Source organism: Triticum dicoccoides, chromosome 3A (genome assembly GCF_002162155.2).
Source record: "Triticum dicoccoides isolate Atlit2015 ecotype Zavitan chromosome 3A, WEW_v2.0, whole genome shotgun sequence".
NCBI lineage: Eukaryota > Viridiplantae > Streptophyta > Magnoliopsida > Poales > Poaceae > Triticum > Triticum dicoccoides.
Window position 1 is genome coordinate 219,872,717 of NC_041384.1, and position 19,229 is coordinate 219,891,945.

The 19,229-nt window shown below is 47.0% G+C and overlaps 2 long non-coding RNA genes across 3 annotated transcripts; one reads left to right on the forward strand and one right to left on the reverse strand.

The window, feature by feature from the left end:
* Nucleotides 1-7,512: 7,512 nt before the first annotated feature.
* Nucleotides 7,513-8,186, forward strand: LOC119267931. The gene is made up of 2 exons (XR_005132763.1): nt 7,513-7,897; nt 7,964-8,186. It is a non-coding gene; the product is annotated as an uncharacterized LOC119267931 (long non-coding RNA).
* A 106-nt stretch (nt 8,187-8,292) lies between these two features.
* LOC119267930 lies at nt 8,293-9,821 on the reverse strand. 2 transcript variants are annotated; one of them, XR_005132760.1, is made up of 3 exons: nt 9,581-9,821; nt 9,314-9,505; nt 8,293-9,033 (listed from the first exon to the last, which is right to left on the reverse strand). It is a non-coding gene; the product is annotated as an uncharacterized LOC119267930 (long non-coding RNA). The 2 variants fall into 2 exon arrangements; XR_005132761.1 differs by having other exon boundaries at nt 9,184-9,505.
* Between the last annotated feature and the right edge of the window lie 9,408 nt (nt 9,822-19,229).

Here is a 19,229-nt window from a genome sequence, read left to right on the forward strand (position 1 = left end):
AGCAACAATTTAGAATAGCTCCAAGTAGAACAGTTATTTGAAATGGCTCCAAATATAGCGTAGTAGCTGCATCTACGAGATGACATAGAGATTTGCGAAGTACATACGGATCTGAAAGATTCAGACCCGTTGACTATAACATCTCTCACAAGCATAACATGTTCAAACCCAGAACTCATTGAGTCTTAATCACATGATGATGTGAACTAGTTTAGTGACACTAGTAAACTCTTTGGATGTTGGTCACATGGTGATGTGACCTGTGAGTGTTAATCACATGACGATGTGAACTAGATTATTGACTCTAGTGCAAGTGGGAGACTGTTGGAAATATGCCCTAGAGGCAATAATAAATTAGTTATTATTATATTTCCTTGTTCATGATAATCGTTTATTATCCATGCTAGAATTGTATTAATAGGAAACTCAAATACATGTGTGGATACATAGACAACACCATGTCCCTAGTAAGCCTCTAGTTGACTAGCTCGTTGATCAATAGATGGTTATGGTTTCCTGACCATGGACATTGGATGTCATTGATAACGGGATCACATCATTAGGAGAATGATGTGATGGACAAGACCCAATCCTAAGCCTAGCACAAAGATCGTGTAGTTCGTTCGCTAAAGCTTTTCTAATGTCAAGTATCATTTCCTTAGACCATGAGATTGTGCAACTCCCGGATACCGTAGGAATACTTTGGGTGTGCCAAACGTCACAACATAACTAGGTGACTATAAAGGTGCACTACGGGTATCTCCGAAAGTGTCTGTTGGGTTGGCACGAATCGAGACTGGGATTTGTCACTCCGTGTAAACAGAGAGGTATCTCTGGGCCCACTCGGTAGGACATCATCATAATGTGCACAATGTGATCAAGGAGTTGATCACGGGATGATGTGTTACGAAACGAGTAAAGAGACTTGCCGGTAACGAGATTGAACAAGGTATCGGGATACCGACGATTGAATCTCGGGCAAGTATCGTATCGCTAGACAAAGGGAATTGTATACGGGATTGATTAAGTCCTTGACATCGTGGTTCATCCGATGAGATCATCGTGGAACATGTGGGAGCCAACATGGGTATCCAGATCCCGTTGTTCGTTATTGACCGAAGAGTCATCTCGGTCATGTCTGCATGTCTCCCGAACCCGTAGGGTCTACACACTTAAGGTTCGGTGACGCTAGGGTTATAGAGATATTAGTATGCGGTAACCCGAAAGTTGTTCGGAGTCCCGGATGAGATCCCGGACGTCATGAGGAGTTCCGGAATGGTCCGGAGGTAAAGAATTATATATAGGAAGTGCTGTTTCGGCCATCGGGACAAGTTTCGGGGTCACCGGTATTGTACCGGGACCACCGGAAGGGTCCCGGGGGTCCACCGGGTGGGGCCACCTGCCCCGGGGGGCCACATGGGCTGTAGGGGGTGCGCCTTGGCCTATATGGGCCAAGGGCACCAGCCCCAAGAGGCCCATGCGCCAAGAGGAGAGGGAAAGGAAGAGTCCTAAAGGGGGAAGGCACCTTCGAGGTGCCTTGGGGAGGATGGACTCCTCCCCCCTTGGCCGCACCCTTCCTTAGAGGAAGGGGCAAGGCTGCACCCTCCCCCTCTCCCTTGGCCCTATATATAGTGGGGGGAAGGGAGGGCAACCATACCTAAGCCCTGGCGCCTCCCTCTCCCTCCCATGACACATCTCCCTCCTCCCGCAGCGCTTGGTGAAGCCCTGTTGGAATCCCGCTACTTCCACCGCCACGCCGTCGTGCTGTTGGATCTCCATCAACCTCTCCTCCCCCCTTGCTGGATCAAGAAGGAGGAGACGTCGCTGCTCCGTACGTGTGTTGAACGCGGAGGTGCCGTCCGTTCGGCGCTAGGATCATCGGTGATTTGGATCACGACGAGTACGACTCCATCAACCCCGTTCTCTTGAACGCTTCCGCGCGCGATCTACTAGGGTATGTAGATCCACTCCTCCCTCGTTGCTAGATGACTCCATAGATAGATCTTGGTGACACGTAGGAAAATTTTGAATTTATGCTACGTTCCCCAACAGTTTGAGCATACCCCTTAGGGGGATAATAGGACTGGTCATCTGCCTCTAAATCCTCCTTTGAAGAGCTATCTGTACCCAGCAAGATATCTGCTTCAGCAGGTAGCATTGTCTGCTCTGAAGACCTTGTTTTCACTCCAGATTTCTCCATCACCAATTCAAATGGCTGATGCACAGGAAGAGCAGTTGAATATACAAACATTGTCGACAAAAGGAGAAATACAAAAAAAGGACAACATGATATAATTCACATATATGACGCTTTCCTAAACAACATGGCATTGCATAATTCACATACATAGTTCCTTGCAACAAGATAACATTGCATAATTCACATATATAATGTCTTGCAACAAGATGGCATTGCATAATTCACATATATGGTAATTAGACACTAAACAGGTGGCATTCACACAAAGCATGTCTAAACTAAGCAAATGACATAGCAATGCAAGATACCATACGCACGATATGAGCAACATAACCCTGCCAAGTTAGGGCATGCACCTCGGGGGGGGGGGGAATATGACTGGTCATCTGTCTCTGAATCCTCCTCTAAGGAGCTATCGGTAACGAGCAAGACATGTGCTTCGTCAGATAGCATTGTCTGCTCTGAAGACCTTGTTTCCACTCCAGATTTTTCCATGACCATGCCGAATGGCTGATGCACAGGAAGAGTAATTGAATGTACTAAAATTGTTGACAAATTTAACACGTAATAAAAAATGATGGCATGATATAATTCACATATAAGATGAGTGGCTAACCAGGGTGGCATTGCAAAATTCACATATATGATGCCTGACTAGACAAGATGGCATTGCATGATTCACATATATGATAAAGAAACTAAACAGATGGCATTGACACAAAGCATGTCTAAACTAAGCAGATGACATTTTTAATGTATACAGTAAGCAATGCAAGGCACCATATGCATGATATTACCAACATCAGCATGCCAAGTTAGAGCGAAGACCTCTTGGGGTAAATAGGAGTGGTCTTCTCCTTCTGAATCCCCCTCAGAACAGTTATCTTCCTCTTGATTACGATCCGAAATGGGTGGAGGGGGGCTGCCTTTGCGCCCACCATGGAACGACGTCTGCATGAAATTTTATTGCCACACAAGGCTCGTCTCTTTTGCTCTACATGATCAGTTCCATTGTGTACAATAACTGGCATGCATAGGAATAAAACATAGTGAGATTATGTAAGGACTGCATGCACAAATCCAGAGTGATGGTAGCAAATTGTGGATAGACCCAAAACCAATGATAGCAGGTAGATAATAGCTTTAGTTAAAAATACAGATAATGGCTCCTTTAATGTTTGTTTGCACCCAACATGAAACTCGTAGTAGACATCGGAGATTAACCAGATAGTAGATAGATAGTACTGATTGCTGCCACAATATGTACCCCACAACCATTTAAAAACGCAAGTTTCAGCATTAGTTTGGACCTGACTCGGAGTCTAATAGGTGAACACGACGATAATGTAGCATGTCATCATATTAAGCGATGCATAACGTAAGCAGACACGGAAGAGTGTGACCTCTCTTGCGGACCCGTGTAGTCCTCAAGGTCATCTGCTCAATTGATGATGGTAATGCAGTTGCCGTGGCTGCCGGCGGCGGGGAAGAAGATCTGAGGCGGCGAAAGACAGTCTGGAGAGTGGATCCCTGCTGTGGTGAACCCTTCCATTGTTGGAGCAGCTGAGCTAAGGTGGAACACAGTGCCGCAGGAGCATGACAAACCACACAAGGTTTTCTTTGACACATATCTGTAACAGAAGTAATTGAGTAAGGGCTTGTTTGAATTTGAGGATTCTAACAATGCAGGGATAGGAAATAGACAAGAATAGGATAGGAATGCACATGCAAAACAGAGAATATAAAAACTCAGGATTTCTGCCAATCTGGGTGTTTGATTCACAACAATTGGAAGATCACAGGATGCAAAAAAGCATGGTGAGATTAAGTCAAACCACAAGAAAATGTACGGTTATAATGCTATTATGCTACTATCTCTTAGTCTTGTGCTTGATGAATAGGAATATGAAAAGGAGCAGAAATGGAAATTAGAATTCCTACGGTTTTTCTTTCAAGGAGACACTAAAGGAACAAATCCTACATTTTTCCTTTTCTCCATTCCTTTGCACCAAAGTCATGAAAAGTAGTACCATAGGAAACTTTCCAATTCTGATGTTTTTCATTCACTTTTCCTTTCAAGCACTGGCGATTCTAGTAGGCATGCTTGAGCAAGGAAAATCCTACACTAAAAAATGTTTTTGTGCTACTTCTATTACTTTGGACCCAGGCCACTGCCATACTAGCTCAACTCCCAGGGCCATCGATAAATGCACAGCTCAAACGCGCAGAGATAAATAATGATGGCATTCAAGAGAGTCCATCACGGATAGCTAAGTTGCCTGGTACCTCACTGCTTGTCATATAGTAGGATAAAATAATCGTATTTCCCGTTACTACGAGTGCTTAGTGGACATATAACATGTAGAGTAAAAAAGAGATGCAATAAGTGTACAGCCTCTTTGGCGAAGCCATGTCGATCTCAGTGTGATTGGGTTGGCCGGTGAGGATGCTCCGGCTGACTTGGCTGTCGGAGGAGGGGCAGAAGATCTTAGGCGTCTGGAGATGGAGCCCGAGGTACTGCTCCGCTGTGATGGAGGGTTTCGTCGTTAGAGCAGCTCCAGTGAGTTGTACGATGCCGAGGCTGAAGCAGGACAAGAGAGACAACGAACAATGTTAACCTGAGTGGAATTCTAATAGCATCTCCAAGACATGACGTAAAATACATAACCACAAAGTGCTAGATGTAAAATACATTAGCCCCTCATCTCTGAACTCAACTGTCGAAACTGAATTTAACTGTCGAAACTGAACTTAACTGTCGAAACTGAACTTAACTGTCGAAACTGAATTTTGCTATCGAAACTGAACGCACTAGCAAGGTGAGGCTACACGTCGGTCGACTGACTTTTTCATCTCTGGTCAGTTGATTTTGCAGCCGTTGGACACGAAATCAAGGGCCTACGGTTCATCTTCAACCTCCACCCCCTGAGCCGCCAGCCACCACCGGCCAAATAGCAGCCCCCGCCGCCCGCGGCCGGTGGTGCGCCGCCCCGCCCGCCCCGAAAACACTCCCCACCGCCAGTCCGCCGCCGCCCCGGCCATCCCTCTAGGCCCCCCCGTGCCGAGCTTTTTCTCCGGTGATCCCCACGCCACCGCCACGCCAATGCTCCGCCATCGCTGGCGACCACCACCCCCATCCTGAACCCTAAGATAGATAGTAGGGTACCTCTCCGGCGAGCCCCCCTCCCCGCCGCGGCTGGTTCTTCCTTCACCCCGGCGAGCCCCCTCACCCCCTGAAAATTGACTGACCCAAAAGTCGATTCAGTCGACTAAAGTGTAGCTAAATTGGAGCAGCATCGCAAGCAAGAGCAAGAGCGAGAGCAACAGCGCGAGCAAGAGCAATAGCAAGAGCAGACCAGGCAGGGACTGAGAGCAAGAGCAGAGCAGTAGCGCGAGCGAGAGCTAAAGCAGCAGCAACTCCTACTGATGTGGACGTCGCCGCCGAGGGAGCAACGCCGTGGAGGAAGTGGCCGGCGACGCCGCCGTGGATGGAGCCGTGCCGTGTCGGCTCGGGACCGAGCGCCGGCAGCACCGTGAGATCGAATCAAGAAGAAAATGCGGCGATTAGTGTACAACCTCTTTGGTGGCGTCGATTAGGCCGCAGCTTCATCCGAGGAAACGGTGATGATGATGCTCTTTCGGTGGTGCAGGTGAAGACGGCGGTGTGGGAATGGAGGTGGCGTGAAAGACGAGGGGAACATCGGGGTAGCTCCTTGGAGGTGGAGGATGGGGTGGCTGAACCGGCGGGACGATGAGATCGACGACGGATCCTCATCCGGTACGATGGATGAGGGACGTCGAGGTGTTGCCGTGGACGACGTCGTCGGGGAAGAGGCTCCGGCTGGGTGGCGGACGGAGCAGGGTGTGGGGTTTCGTCGCGGATTTTCACGGCCTCGGTGTACGAATGGGTGGGCGGATGAGATGGTAGTGGGGAACCATGGCTTAGAGACGCGCTTGTCCGAAATGTGGGGTAAGTTACAAAAGTACCCCCACCAATTTGAGGCGGTTCTTTCGGTTCAGGGGTACCACAGGCATTTCGCGTGTCGGGATTTCACAGGAGGTGGGAGTTTTCGCGCATGTTGTAAGTTTGGAATAGCAAGGCACGAGTTGAGATGGAGGGAGTTGTCGGAGCACAACGAGACAAAGATATATCTTAAATATTTCGGGCTAACAAGGCGCGGGTTGAAGAGGTGGGAGTTTCGCAGCACGATATACAGAGACGCTAGATTGAATTTTCGGCATAACAAGGCGCGGCTTGAAATTTCGGAAGAACAAGCTTAACGTGTACCCAAAAAATAGACAATTTGCACCTCAACACAGACAACACACACACAAACACCATTTAGACTAGAGTAAGGTACACGTGCATTGCACGCATGAGATTTGGCAACCAAATTATGAATAAATACCACATTATAGCATGCAAGTTTTGAGTCATATATGCATGATGTAGATGTTCGTTTAATTCTTATAGTTCATTTCATTCAAAATCATCTAGTTTTTATAAGAAAGCTAATCTATTTTAAGATTCATGGAATTGTGCGTCGTAAGACATAAAGTAAAAACAAATAATGGCAAATCATCTAGAAAAACATTTGGGCAATTCCGATACGGAAGATTCTAGAACAAATAAGAAGTGCTTGTGTTTTGATGTTTGTGCATTATGCTTAAGTTCAACCATGGAGTATTCTAGATTATACATGTGGCAAAATCTGGTGGAATCTAGATGATATCCAGCGGCCAGTAGTGCTCAAATTTGCCATCTTTGGACCATCGGATTGGCCTCATCCAACGGCCATCTTTCAAAGTTAAAGTTACTCGCACACAGTATAAAAAATATAATATATATATATATATATATATATATATATATATATATATATATATAGAGAGAGAGAGAGAGAGAACGGCTTTCCTATCATCACTAGCAGCAGAGGGTGCTATCAGAACCCTTTGTTTGCATCAAGATCCGAACTTTTGTATGAATAAGGTTTTGAATTATTGAATTATAGATGATCACATATACAGAAGAGGAAGGCATGTGAGGATACTTTCCGTAGACATAAACGGCAACCTATGCTCTGAGATGTCAGGCGTATTGATGGAATGGGGGCAGCTCCTTTCTATCATCGGTCCTTGGGCTGCATCTCTTTTGGGAAAGCCTATTGGATAGCTTTTGTTGGGTTGCTAGAGTTGAAAGGTTCCATTCATTCCTGGCTTTTTTTAGTAAATACAACTTCCATCTGGCTGCGTTGTGCGGCAACAGTTCCGCACATTTTGAATCACACCGGGCAGCCGCATGTGTTCTTGATGTCTTGGCTGGCGCCAAGCTTTGAAGAAAAGATCAATTGTTGCATACCCAACTAAGAACTACAATAAATCCTACATTCAATTCAGTCTTGGAAGTTGTGCTAGTCTGTGCCCATTATACATCCGAAAGGAAAATCAAATGCATACCAGAATGAGTTTGAAGCGAAGAGGATAATTTATATCACGTGGCAGCTCGGGCGCCATGACTCCATCTCTTTGGTTGTAGTGCTTCAATTCCTGATATATACTTCTGCATCCGTTCGACTGTGTCTATGATGACAGGTACTGATGGAGGTAGTTCAATGGGAGGTTCGTCCAACAACATTGCTAAGGTTGAAGATCATTTTGGAGGGATCATCATGCAGCCCTATGATGTTCCTGCTGGAGGTATAGGCACTGCAAGCCGGTTTAGCGACATTCAGGTGTAAATGCTTTTTTGTTTGATATTTGCAGGCACTGCTCATATATTTGTTGGACTTCATACTAAAATGGTACTTTAACTGAGAAGCTTGATCCCCCAAACAATCTCGTGCCTCTGACCATGTAACAAGTATCAATGCTTCTTCCTTCAGTGCAATAGGAGGTGCGTTGTGTCTCCATGGAATGCTAGTAAGCATTGTAAGTGGAAAATATACCACTAGCTTGGTCGGTTCAGACTTAAGCCAAAATTTCAGTATATAATGACCCTTATGTTGATGAAGGCACATTTCGTTGGTGTGATGTGGAATCAACGTGACTTGGATAGTGAGATTCTGTTTGACTTCGACGACCGTACTGGCAGAATTCAGGCCAGGATATTGTATTGATTTGAACCCAAGTTTTTTTTCATTGAGATAGTAGCTTCTCTGCTGTTTTAAGATCTTCAATTCGTTCCTATCAGAACGCTGGAGTCAGAATTCATGCTTTTCGTGAATACTGCAAAGTAACTGCCTTGTCTGTCTACCATTTTATTTTTCAAGTATGTTCCTTGTGTACTTTGCCAAATGTGATGTTTAATTTGCTGTGCACAACACAAAGGAATGGAGACTGCATTGTGATGAATGGTAGTATCAGGGGGGCTAATTAGGGCACGCACATAAGCGTGTACTCCGTAAGGTACGTTTGTTCTGGTAATCTATGTAAGCTTTGATCACTTGGGTGCTACTTTCTCCGACTATCGTGGATATCTTAGCAACCCAGCGATATATATTTTATTGACCTAAATAAGCCACTTCGAAACTTTTCCCAAAAAAAGCCACTTCGAAACTTGCTGCTTTGATTTGTATTTTGAGTCATTGACATATTTGTTTCCCCGCTTGATGCTGAATCCAAGCCACCATAAATATGCGTTGTAGAACTGATACGCCTCCTGCTCGGATATTTTTTTTTTGGAACAAAGGCAAAAGACTTGCCATTTCATTGATTAAGTCAATAGCTGGTTCGAAAACAACTGTTTCCCAAGTTTTGATGCTTCTTCAATTGCACGCTCTATAGCACTTCGATATCCTTCTATTGGTGCCCAGAAAGAATTGCTAGTTCTGTTTCTGTAAAGAAAAACAACAAGGCGGTGCAGCTTGTTAATATATTTAATAACAATTAGTACTTCTGTCCTCAGCACAAAAGTCTATAACTCGCGGATGACTGAAAAGGATGCTACTAAGAATAAAGAGACATTGGAGAAATGATCATCTTACCAGTCGGTTGACTACTGCAATGCTTCTTACTTCATTTACCTATCACCGTGATTTACGAGGGAGAAAAGTCGGGGAAAAACGTATCTGAAAAACGATGCAGAATTGCAGATACTGGTATTAAGATGATTACCTCTGCCGTCTTATCCATCCATCGTCTCCCAGCATGGTCGGCGGCACGGCGGCGTCGCTGGTCTGCTGTCGTTCTCGTCTTCAACAAGATCCATGTCGATTGACGGGTGATGTGAAGGTATCTGGCTATTGGTTCTGGAGAAGATGGGATCCATGGGTGCTTCACCTATTGCCACATCTACCACCGAGAACTCTGTAGACAATGATCGCATATTTTTGGATGACATGAAAACTGACACATTAAGCGATATGCAGCTGAAAAACTCACTTGGGTAGTCGACGAAATCCTCACGCTGCGCTGCACCGTCGTTCTTGATTTTTCCAACCTGACGCCGCTCGTCTTAGCTGAGATGAAGGGGACCTCTGTCTCTCTCTTTGGTGTGGGCGGTTCAGAGAAGAAGATGGTATGGTCACGGCTCACGGGTGCTATTCACATCCTGTAACCACGGCAGTCTTTTGTCCATGGTTTGGTCACGGGTGTTGTTCACATTGTGCAAACTGGTTCTCTGAATGGCCTGCCAAAGTTTTTACCATGGTCATGGGCGTGGAGATTTTTCTTTCAATGCGTTCTCTTGGTCTCGGATTTTGACGTGTGGACGTTGTTGACCGTTGTACTATTGAAAAAAAAAATCATGTTTGGACGAACAACGTTTTAAGGTTTTCTACCTTTTTTCTATGCCCTCCTTTCCAAAAGATAAGGCACCGGTTGGCTTTTCTGCTCTTTGTCGTTGCATAACTTTGATTACGATTTTCATGTATCATATGTCTATAAAATTATTATATGGATATATGAAAATAAAAATTGCAATACAAATACGACTATGCGCCCCGCAAAAAAATGCTTTTTATAAATGTTCAATCCATATACTTCGATATATATTAGTGGTCAAAGTTATGCATCAAACATCGAGTAAAGTTGAGCGTGCCTTATATTTTGGGATGGAGGGGTACCTTATAATGACGCCGTTAACACGCTAGTTCGCCGAACTTCATACAAAGATTTGTTTCATGGGGCAACCAACATCTTCCGTACCATGTTTGTCAAAAATAAACATTGCTTTCAACACCAAAATCATAAATCCTATTCAGTAAAAATAATAATCATAAATCCCATTACAAAGTTTTTTGTGATAGTCATATTGTAATGGTGCTCAATACGTTGACCATGGCTTGTTGATGATGTTCCTAATAAATTGATGCCTGTAAAAATGTGTACTACACTGGTTTTGTGTTCGTCTTCCTGGCTAAGCTATGAGCGAATCCGCACCGACCCACACGAGCGGGGCCAAAACAAAGTCCGACGTGCAGGTCACCGTCGACGTCCACGACCAAGACTGTCCCACGAGCGCTGGATTCCAGACTGGCTCCTCCTAGACCTCCTCGTCATCCTCCAGCACCACCCCATCCTCTAGCTCGGGAATGGCGACATCACCAGCGACCGACAAAGCAAGCCGCACCGCCAGGCCTTTCAACTCCTTCAATTCGTCGAGCCTAGAGTCCTTGAGCACCTTCTCCAAGACCTCTTCCTCCTCATCCATGGCTACAGGTGGAGATGTTGGTGGGGACGGCGATGTCGAGGGTGCACACGCGCATGAGGTGGCATGTGCGCACGCGCGACACGTGGTGGGCTAGGAGAACGTGCGACATGGGAAGCAAAGAATGACTCCGCCGCATGACGTGCTCATCCCGGAACCAATTTTCCCATATTGGTGACGCAATGGTGTGCCTCAGGGTCCAGAGTATGTATGGAGGGAGAAAGGCTTGTCGGTGGTTGATCTCGAGAAGACGAACGTGTAAGCCGGCTGGGATGGCTGGCACTGGACGTTGCGACGTGCCGACGGTACTGGGACGTGGTCAACCCGCTGCCTTGGGGTGACTTGCACCTGCCAGATAGCCGGCACTGGCGCCCGCTCGGGGTTGAGTGTAACACCCTCGATGCGACTATATCTCCCACGTGTCGAGGCACGACTTAGAGGCATAATCGCATTTAAGGCATATGTCGCAAGTTAGGCAATCTTCACAACACCCCATGTAATATAAATCATAAAGGGGAGATAACATAGTTGGCTTACACTCGTCACGTCAATCAAGTACATAAATAATATTATATCATCCAAACACTCATGGCCCGACTACGGCGCCAAAATAAAAGATAACCCAACATGCGACACGGTCCCAATCACCCCCAACTGGGCACCACTACTGATCATCAGGAAAGGAAACATAGTAACGTTGAGAGTCTTTGTCGAACTCCCACTTGAGCTCATACGCGGCTCCTGGAGCGGAATCATCAGGCCCTGCATCTGGTGTAATAGTAATCTGTGAGCCACAGGGACTCAGCAATCTCGCACCCTCGCGATCAAGACTATTTAAGCTTATAGGTAAGGTAAGGTAAATATGTGGAGCTGCAGCAAGCGGCTAGCAAATGTGGTGGCTAACTTATTCGCAAAAAGAGAGCGAGAAGAGGAGGCAAAGCGCGAGCGAGAAACTAGAGAGCAACCTGCGCAAACATTACTCCAACACCGTGTCCACTTTTCGGACTCCGCCGAGAAGAGGCCATCACGGTAACACACTCAGTTGATTCATTTTAATTAAGTTAAGGTTCAAGTTATCTACAACCGGACATTAACAAATTACCATCTACCCATAACCGCGGGCACGGCTTTCGAAAGTTCAAAACCCTGCAGGGGAGTCCCAACTTAGCCCATGACAAGCTCTCACGGTCAACGAAGGAATAGACCTCCTCCCAAGACGTTTCGATCAGACTCGGTATCTCGGTTACTCAAGACACTTTGACAGGTTAAAACAAGACCAGCAACACCGCCCGAATGTGCCGACAAATCCCGATAGGAGATGCACATATCTCTTTCTCAGGGCACACTCAGATGAGCTCTCCATACAACTAAAACCAAACCTCGAGTTTCCCCGAGGGGGCGCTGCACAGGACTCTAGTTAGGACCAACACTCAGAGGAGCACTGGCCCAGGGGGGCTAAAATAAGATGACCCTCGGGCTCCGGAAACCCAAGGGAAAAAGAGGCTAGGTGACGAATGGTATAACCAAGGTTGGGCATTGCTAGAAAAGCTTTAATCAAGGCAAACTATTAAGGGGTTCCCATTATAACCCAACCGCGTAAGGAACGCAAAATTCGGGAACATAACACCAATATGACGGAAACTAGGGCGGCAAGAGTGGAACAAAACACTAGGCGAGAGGCCGAGCCTTCCACCCTTCACCAAGTATATAGATGCTTTAAGATAACAAGATAATATAATGATATCCCAACAAGTAAATAAATGTTCCAACAAGGAACGGCCTCCAATCTTCACCTGCAACTAGCAACGCTATAAGAGGAGCCGAGCAAAGCGGTAACATAGCCAATCAACGGTTTGCTAGGACATGGTGGGTTAGAGGTTTGACATGGCAATTTGGGAGGCTTGCAAGCAAGTGCTAGGCGTCGTAGCAATGGCATAGCAAAAGAGCGAGCAAACTAGCATAGCAAAGATAGTAGTGATTTCGAGGGTATGATCATCTTGCCTGCACAGTTATCAGAGTTGACTGGATCCTCGAAAGCAAACTCAACAGGCTCGTCGTTAGCGAACTCGTCTCCCGGCTCTACCCAAACAAGACAAACAAGCAACAAGGATACAATCAACCACGTGCAAGGAAACAACAAGATGATGCGGCGATGATATGCTACGCGGGATGCAAAATACAAGATATGACAGGAAATGCATGAACCTGGCCTCAACTTGGAAATCCAAGTGTGCCACTGGAAATATGAGATGAAATCACTTGAAAACGATATAAAGAACGCCGGAATCAGAGTTACGGTTTGGAACTGGCAAGCGATTCAAAAATGACACCGGTCTGCGATTTACAGCAAGTAGCCATCTAAATGCAACGAAAAGAACACGCTAGAGCATCCAAACAAGACAACAAAATACATGGCAGGGATGCATTCAAGATGCTTAACAAAAGTCTAGCACTGAGCTACGGCCAATTCATCCATTAACAGGTTCAAACAAGCATGGCAAAAATGCATATGACAAATAGATCTCAGACTTATTGAAATTAACACTTGTCTGGAATTTCAGATCAGGTAGCCCTCTTCGGAGCAACAAAACTACATGCTACAGGATCTGAACATGGCAAGGTAAAGCATGGCATGGAGCTACTCAAATAGCTTAACAAAAGTCCCTTGGTGACCTTGAGCCAAAAGGGATCAGAAAATACAATTGCAAGCATGTGAACATAGCAAAAACATAATCAGTTTCCAGACTTAGTGAAAACTGACACATGCTGAAATATAACTCAAATATGCATGTTTACGAGCTCGATGCACTCACTACGGTGCAAGTCATGACAAGACAAGCATACATCCATTAAAAAGGCACAAAATGCAAGCTAGACATGGCAAGAACAATAGCATAGCATGCACAGATCAACTACAACATCATCGGCAAAATCGCAAACAAGTTGACAATCTGCCCAGATTCACAAAGTAGCAAAAGTAGAGCTCGATTGACTCAAGCTATGGTGCTCCATAAATGCAAACAAAGACATGGATGGATATAGAACTACAAGATTAACAAAACATCCTTACTGATCATCCTCAAAAGAGGCACGGATCACTAGGAATCAACATGAACATATGGCATCATGAGATAAACAGATCAAGGACTTAGTGAAAATGCTAAGTCCCTGAAAACAGAATTAGCAGGTGCACCACTTTGCAAGCTTGCACTAGTCACCACACACATCACAAAAATACATGGGTTGCACCTCTGGAAAGATGACAAAACCCTAAACAAAACATATGTAGAGCACCATGGCATATCATGCACACATTAATCATGGCAAAAATGACAAAAGGCTAAATGGAGCAGCAGATCTGACAATTATCCCAAGTAACCTACTTCTAACAGAATTTCGGGCATCAAGATGAACTCAAATGAAAACGATGCAATGGAATGAAATGATGTACTCTGAGATGAACATTTTGATATGCTATATGGATGAATCGGAGCTACGGATGCAAAGTTACGGGGCCACGAACATGAGCACTTGAACTGAAAATTTCAGGGACTTAGACAAAAATTCAACCTCCCAGATCTAGGGTTTCAGCGGCACGCAATCCGAGGCAAGTCCGGCGAGCTCCTGGCGGCTCCGGCGAGCGAAGAGGCGGCGGGGAGGCGAGGGAGAGGTGGATCCGGTCCGGATCCGGCGGCGGGTGGTGGTCTCCGGCCACCGGAGATGGTGAGGAGGCGCGGGGCGGCGATGCTCGCGGCGGCCGGGGCGAGATACGGCCGGCGAGGGCGGCGGGGAGGCGCGGCGGCCGGCAAGGCAACGCGGTGGCGGCGGAGCGAGGAGAAGGGCGCGGGCGCGCGGCGGCGGAGGGAGTGGGCCTCGGGGGCCGGCTGCGGGCTCCCGGGCCGGAGCGGTGGGCGGCGGCGCAGGCGAGTCGGCGGCTGACACATGGCGGCGGCGGGTGGTGGCGGACACGTCCGGCCCGAATCGGACGTGTCCGTCGGTGGGAGGTGCAGTTTTTTAGGGTTTCGGAGAGGGAGATCCGGATTTCGGGGAAGGGGTCTTTAAATAGGCATAGAGGGAGCTAGGAGAGTCCAAATGAGGTGCGGTTTTTGGCCACGCGATCGTGATCGAACGCTCTAGATGATGGAGAGGGCTTAGGTGGGTTTTGGGCCAAATTGGAGGGGTGTTGGGCTGCAATACGCACGAGGCCTTTTCGGTCCCTCGGTTAACCGTTAGAGTATCAAACGAAGTCCAAATGATACGAAACTTGACAGGCGGTCTACCAGTAGTAAACCAAGGCCGCTTGGCAAGTCTCGGTCCAATCCGGAAATGTTTAATCCCCACACACGAAAGAAAGCTAGAAATGACCACCGGAGGAGAACGAAGCGCCGGAATGCAAAACGAACAACGGGGAAAATGCTCGAATGCATGAGATGAACACGTATGCAAATGCAATGCACATGATGACATGATAAGAGATGCATGACAACGACAATAACACACGGAGACAAAGACCCAAACCCGAGGAAATAAATATAACTTAATGCCGAAAATGGCAAGAGTTGGAGTACAAATTGGGAAAGTTACATCCGGGGTGTTACATTGAGGTGCCACCCATCCGTCAGGTGCAATTCAGCCCAAGGCAGCGGGTCGACCACGTCCCAGTACTGTCGTCACGTCGCAACACCGACAAAAACAAGAGGGTGCTCCGATGGGTATAATGTTCATGGTATTAAAAAGTGCCTGGTCCAATTAAATGAGTGCACACATACGATTGTGTAAGGTTTCCGCAATGGAAAATGAAGTTTTTCGTGTCATTATGACGATACAGTGATACAAGAACACTATGAGGGGTGTGACTTGCATGGTCAAAGACGGCGATGGACCGTCGAAGGGAGCTGCTCGACCAGGGTGGTACGGTGAGGGGGTATAATGTTAGAGGTATAAAAGGTGGCCGGTCCAATAAAAAGAGTGCACACATACGATGTGCAAGGTTTGGGTAATGAAAAAAGAAAGTTCTCATGTCATTATGATGATAAAAGGATACTAGACCACCATGAAGGGCATAAGTTTCATGTTTCATTCAGAATGTTTGTTCATAATTGTTGTGTCCTCTTATGGCAACTCTATAGGTATATACGAGTGGGTGTAGCCACATGTAAGTGTTGGTTCCAATATTACATTATACTCCTTCTATCCCTGGAGCAACACACACAGAGAGAGAGAGAGACGCACACACACAAGAGAGAGAGAGAGAGACGACGGAAATAGGGTGATGTTCCGATTGGTACAACCCTCATGGTATAAAAAGGTGCCCGGTCATTCTAAAAAGTGCACACATACAATTATGTAAGGTTTGCGCAACGGGAACTGAAGGTTCCCATGTCATTATGACGATGCCACAATTCAAGAAGACCATGAGGATTGCGACTTGCACATTTTAAATTACAATTGAAACGCAAAAGAGAGAGAGAGAGAGAGAGAGAGAGACCAGGGTGATACGCCGAGGGTGTATAATGTTAGAGGTATAAAAGGTGCCCGGTCCAATAAAGAGAGTGCACACATACAATGTGCAAGGTTTGGGTAATGAAAAATGAAAGTTCCCGAGTCATTATGACGATACAAGGATACTAGACCACCATGGGGGCGGTATAAGTTTCATGTTTCATTCATAATTGTTGTGTCCTCTTATGCCAACTATACAAATATATATATTTCGAGTGGGTTTAACCACATGCCAAGTGTTAGTGCCAACATTACATTCTAATACGTATATCCCTCGACCAACACACACACACAAGAAGAGAGAGAGAGAGAGCGAGAGAGAGAGGGGAGAGAGAGAGAGGTCAGGAGTATAAGGATGGTCGGAGGGCCGGTGGACCGTCAAAGGAGCTGCTCAACTAGGGTGGTGCGCCGAAGACGTATAATGCTAGAGGTATAAAAGGTGTCCAGTCCAATAAAGAGAGTGCACACATACAATGTGCAAGGTTTGGGATATGGAAAATGAAAGTTCTTGTGTCATTATGATGATACAAGGATACTAGACCATCATGACAGGCATAAGTTTCATGTTTCATTCAGAATGTTTGTTCATAATTTTTGTGTCCTCATATGCCAACTCAACAAATATATATGAGTGAGTGTAACCAAATGTAAGTGTTGGTTCCAACAGTACATTCTAATCCTTCTATCTGGACCAACACACACACACATGAGAGAGACACAAACACACACATATAGAGAGAGAGAGAGAGGCACACACACACACACAAAAGGAGAGAGAGAGGGAGAGAGAGAGGGAGAGAGAGAGAGAGAGAGAAAGAGAGATATAGAGGTCGGGAGTCGGGAGTACAAGGATGGTTGGAGACGGCAGTGGACTGTCGAAGGGAGCTGCTCGACCAGGGTGGTACGCTGAGGGGGTATAATGTTAGACGTATAAAAGATGCCCGGTCCAATAAAGAGAGTGCACACATACGATGTGCAGGGTTTGGGTAATGAAAAAAGAAAGTTCTCGTGTCATTATGACGATACAAGGATACTAGACCACCATGAAGGGTATAAGTCTCATGTTTCATTCAGAATGTTTGTTCGTAATTGTTGTGTCCTCTTATGGCAATTGTACAAATATATACGAGTGGGTGTAGCCACATGTAAGTGTTGGTTCCAACATTACATTCTAATCCTTCTATCCCTAGAGCAACACACACACACACACACACAGAGAGAGAGAGAGAGAGAGAGAGCACACACAAACACACACAAGAAGAGAGAGAGAGAGAGAGAGAGAGAGAGAGAGAGAGAGAAGGATGGTCGGAGGGCCGGTGGACCATCAAAGGGAGATGCTCGACCAGGGTGGTGTGTAGAGGGGGTATAATGTTAAGAGTTATAAAAGGTGCCCATTCCAATAAAGAGAGTTCACACATATGATGTGCAAGGTTTGCGCAATGGAAAAAAAGTTCCCGTGTCATTATGACGATACAAGGATACTAGTCCACCGTGTGGGGTATAAGTTTCATGTTTCATTTACAATGTTTGTTCATAATTGTTGTGTCCTCTTATGCCAACTCTGCAAATGTTGGTGCCAACATTACATTCTAATCTATCTCTCCCAGATCTGGCCGCCGGCTCCTTGGTGGCGCGGGGCTCCCATTCGTTCGTGCTGGCGGCCCCGGGATGGGCTCCCCTTCGGTGGCAGATGTTGGCTCCAGCTGGGGCTCTTTCGTGCTTCGGGCTGGTCGGCGTGGGGAGGGAGCTCGTGGTGGTTTGCAACGTTCATCGGCGTGCTCGTGGCACAGCTGTTGGCTATCTGATGGCGGGGTGCGGGGTGATGGAGGCTGCCTCCTTCTCCTTGGTTTGGATCGACGATGCGCGGGGCTGGGCGGGTGCCGGAGGTGCCGGCCGCAGGCTTAACGAGGAAGGTTCGGATCTAGGGTTCATGCTCGGGTGGGCGGGACCAGAGCCCGGGGCAGATCGGAGCATGTGCTTCGGGTAGGAGAGGTTGAGCTTGGCCTGGGATGTGCTCGCGGGTCACCTGGCGAGTATGGTGCTCAATGGTGATGGTCGTGTTAGCACTGCGTCGTGGATCGACGCAAGTGACCACGGGCATGGCGTCGTGTGAGCTTGCTTGCCCAAGGGCAAGGGCTGGCTCGCCATCGGCCGTCGGCAGTCTTGGAGTCGTGTCCCTCCCAGTCCACTAGGATTGGCTAGGGATGCAGGTGTTGGTGCCTCCTACGGTGGAGGTGCCGACCCAGACTCCTGAACCGATGTCGGGCTAGGAGTAGATGGTGTGTCGTCTCTCTTCCTACCGTGGTAGAGTGCGTTGTCATGTGTGCGGCGCATGCTATCTCGTGACAGGGATGCTGGGGCGGTGGCCCCGGATGGCGGTTCACATATGGTTGCTCTTCGGCGGGCATCATTGCGGTGGTAGTGGCTCCCATCCTGCGTTGTGTGGGCAATGGGAGGTGTTGCAATGAGTAGCCCAGACATGCCCTCTCTGTCGAAGGGCGGCGTCCTAATCCGGATCTGGGGATCTGACACCGTCGCGTTTCTCATGGTGGCACCGGTGAGTTGCCGAGCGAAAGTTCCGTGCCTTGGCGCCGACGACGGCGACCTGTGGGTGTCGCGCTCTTCTTGAAGACGTCGTTGTGGTTCTTCTCTCCATGTCAGGGCTCCAAATGAAGATCTTTGTCCGTATGGACTCGGCAACGGCGATGCTCTGCGCCTTTCTCCCTCTTAGGGGCGTTGTCGTGGAGCTTAGGTGTGCCATGTCGTAGCGTGGGATGTGTTTAGTTCTCTTCATGCTCTTTGCGTGGTAGCATAGTCGCATGTGTTGGCCGTGAACTTCTTCAGATATTGCTTTATCTATAAAGCGGGATGTACTATTTC